The following is a 3,913-nucleotide window of genomic DNA, read 5'->3' as shown; positions in this document are numbered from 1 at the left end:
CATACTGTTGCTCGCAAATACTCACTTCTGTCCTGAGTCTATCCTCCACTACTCTTTCCCATAACTTCATTGTGTGGCTCATCAACTTTATTCCTCTATAGTTGCCACAGCTCTGCACATCACCTTTGTTCTTAAAAATGGGCACCAGTACACTTTTCCTCCATTCCTCAGGCATCTTCTCACGCACTAGAATTCTATTGAACAAGCTGGTCAAAAACTTCACAGCCACCTCTCCTAGATGCTTCCATACCTCCACAGGAATGTCATCAGGACCAACTGCCTTTCCATTTTTCATCCTCTTTAATGCCTTTCTAACTTCCCCCTTACTAATCATTGCCACTTCCTGGTCCACCACACTTACCTCTTCTACTCTCCCTTCTCTATCATTTTCCTCATTCATCAACTCCTCGAAGTATTCTTTCCATCTAGCAAGCACACTGCTGGCACCAGTCAACATATTTCCATCTCTATCCTTAATCACCCTAACCTGCTGCACATCCTTCCCATCTCTGTCCCTCTGTCTGGCCAGCCTGTATAGATCCTTTTCTCCTTCTTTAGTGTCCAACCTGCCATACATGTCATCATATGCCTCTTGTTTTGCCTTTGCCACCTCTACCTTTGCCCTGTGTCGCATCTCAATGTATTCCTTTCGCCTCTCCTCGGTCCTCTCAGTGTCCCACTTCTTCTTAGCTAACCTCTTTCCTTGTATGATTTCCTGTACTGTGAGGTTCCACCACCAAGTCTCCTTCTCTCCTTTCCTGCCAGAAGATACACCAAGTACTCTCCTGCCTGCTTCTCTGATCACCTTGGCTGCAGTGGTCCAGTCTTCTGGAAGCTCCTGCCGTCCACCGAGAGCCTGTATCACCTCTTCCCGAAAAGCTGCACAACACTCGTCCTGTCTCAGCTTCCACCACATGGTTCTCTTCTCTGCCTTTGTCTTCCTAATTTTCCTCCCCACCACCAGAGTCATCTTACACACCACCATCCTATGCTGTCTAGCCACACTCTCCCCTACCACTACCTTACAGTTGGTAACCTCTTTCAGATTACATCGTCTGCACAAGATGTAATCCACCTGTGTGCTTCTACCTCCGCTCTTATAGGTCACCCTATGTTCGTGCCTCTTCTGGAAAAAAGTGTTCACTACAGCCATTTGCATCCTTGTTGCAAAGTCTACCACCATCTGTCCCTCCAAGTTCCTTTCCTGGATGCCGTATTTACCCATCACTTCTTCATCACCCCTATTACCTTCACCAACATGTCCATTACAATCTGCACCAATTACGACTCTCTCTCTGACTGGGATGCTAAGAACTACATCATCTAGCTCCTTCCAGAATTTCTCTTTCACCTCTAGGTCACATCCTACCTGTGGGGCATAGCCACTAATCACATTACACATAACACCCTCAATTACAAATTTCAGCCTCATCACTCGATCTGATACTCTTTTCACCTCCAAGACATTCTTAGCCAACTCTTCTTTTAAAATAACCCCGACTCCATTTCTCTTCCCATCGACACCATGGTAAAATAATTTAAACCCTGCCCCTAAACTTCTAGCCTTACTGCCTTTCCACCTGGTCTCCTGGACACACAATATATCAACCTTTCTCCTCATCATCATGTCAACCAACTCCCGAGATTTTCCTGTCATAGTCCCAACATTCAAAGTCCCCACATTCAGTTCTAGGCTCTGTGTTTTCCTCTTCTCTTTCTGCCGAAGAACCCGCTTTCCACCTCCTCTTCTTCTTTGACTTCGACCCACAGTAGCTGAATTTCCAACGGCGCCCCGCAGGTTGACGGCGCCGGTGGCGGACGTTGTTAACCCGGGCCACGACCGATCCGGTATGGAATTCTTTGGATGAACGCTCATATTTGTTTGGCAAGGTTTTAAGCCGGATGCCCTTCCTGACGCAACCCTCTGCATTTATCCGGGCTTGGGACCGGCCTACAGTTTGCACTGACTTGTGTCACCCATAGGGCTGCATTTGACGCGAGGAGTAATGATTCTGAATATTTATTAGGGAGGTCGATTATGCTTAAGTCACAAAGTACGCGCAATCTTGGGGAAAGTGGAATCCTGAAATTCAAAATATCAGTTTCTGTGTAACCGAAGAACAAAAGCATTGAATTGGTGTGCATTACCATATAGCATGAAAATAGGTACCTGGGGTATTTTTGGTGCACTGCGTGCATATATTAGATAGAGAGAAGCCCATTTTATGCATATTGTACGAGACTTTACGCTGATCTGACCAGTGTGATTGTTATCGGCCAATAATTAGCATTTTATCTGATCGGGTTTCATGTCATAATTCGCCGATCCGATCAATGACGTCATCGATCGGCTCCGCACAAGAGATTTAACTCCACGTCTTCGTCGCGTATGAATCCAAAAACTTGTTTATTTTTAGCTTTATCACGTGTCTTGTGGCGTCGTACTCGATCTGACAGCCAATAAAGTTTTTTTCAATCTTGTCGGTGAAAAAACATGTCGTCGGTGTGGGACTATTTTGCGTTGTCTCAGACAAACAACACGCAAGTTATGAGCAGTCTGTGCACAACTGAAGTACGTCGTGGGGAACGTCATCTAAATGCTTCAACACAACAAATTTGATCGGGCACCTGAAGAATGTACACAAGGAGGAGCATGCCGTGTTCAAGAAACGCAGCGTGGGGGGAAAATACAAGCGGAAAAAAAACCCTCAACAACAAAGGAAAAGTCAAACGGACGCAAACTCTGGACAGCACCTGTCCATATAGCAGTTAGAGTAAGCATGTCATTAACAGTGTTTGTTAAAGTAATTTAATTACAGGCGGCATGGTGGCTGACTGGTTAGAGCGTCTACCTCACAGTTCTGAGGACCATGGTTCAATTGTGGTTATCTGCAACATTTGCACAATCAACATTTTCCCAGATTATCACACTACTCCCTTGAAGTCTGCGCCCTTTGCACAATGGTCATTGCACCGGACAACTGCAATATTAGTCATTCGAAGTGCGAGAGGACTCTGCATCTTTTTGCACAATTGTCAAAAAATAAAATAAAATAAATTTAAAAATGTACCGGCATTACCAGATAACTAGCAACCCTTTATTGCTCAGTGACTGTTTTTTTTGTCAATGTCTTTATGTCCCAAAAGTGTTCTCTGTCAATTGACTGTCTGTTGTCATACCGGAGCGGCTCCAATTACCGGAGACAAATTCCTTGTGTTTGATATAATTTCAGATAACTATGTGGCTTATGGCCATACTACCCTGAGAATGCCCGATCTCGGAAGCTAAGCAGGAGTGGGCCTGGTTGGTACTTGGATGGGAGGCCACCTGGGAATACCAGGTGCTGTAAGCTTTTTCACTTTAGATTCTTGTGGAATCGTTTTTTTATCGGTGGTTGACCGAAATTATAATGCAGTCTCTTTCTTATGACTTAGTGACAATTAGTCAAAAACAGATATGCAAATAGTGCAGAGTGGCGAGACTACGACAGTGAATGCACGAATAATGGATAATTGGCCCGACAGAGATGTGACCACAATGTCGAGACAAAATTGGCAGCATGATTACAAAGGCATTGTAAGTGAACTGTTAAAGAAGTTAATGGCAAGCGGGACGGAGGTATTGGAATGTCTGCTTGTTTTAGTTCGCATTGCAAAGGCACAAAAAGGCCCAGCAGAGGATGTAATTCCTGTGGCTTCTGAGAAAGCACGGCCTGCCACAGGAGCTGCTGAGGCAGTTCTACACAGCGGTCATCGAATCAGTCCTGTGTTCTTCCATCACAGTCTGGTATGGTGCTGCTACAAAAAAGGACAAATTCCGACTGCAACTGACAATCAAAACTGCTGAAAGGATTGTCGGTACCCCCCTACCCACCGTAGAGGACCTGCACGCTGCCAGAACCAAGACAAGAGC

At 45.2% G+C, this 3,913-nt stretch overlaps 1 pseudogene; it reads left to right on the top strand.

Annotated features, from left to right (window-relative positions):
* Positions 1–3,244: 3,244 nt before the first annotated feature.
* Positions 3,245–3,353, top strand: LOC133398911 (5S ribosomal RNA; annotated as a pseudogene).
* The last annotated feature ends 560 nt before the right edge of the window (positions 3,354–3,913 follow it).

Source organism: Phycodurus eques, unplaced genomic scaffold (genome assembly GCF_024500275.1).
Source record: "Phycodurus eques isolate BA_2022a unplaced genomic scaffold, UOR_Pequ_1.1 contig_499, whole genome shotgun sequence".
NCBI lineage: Eukaryota > Metazoa > Chordata > Actinopteri > Syngnathiformes > Syngnathidae > Phycodurus > Phycodurus eques.
Note: the sequence above shows the minus strand (reverse complement) of the source record. Positions and strands in the feature narration are given on the sequence as shown.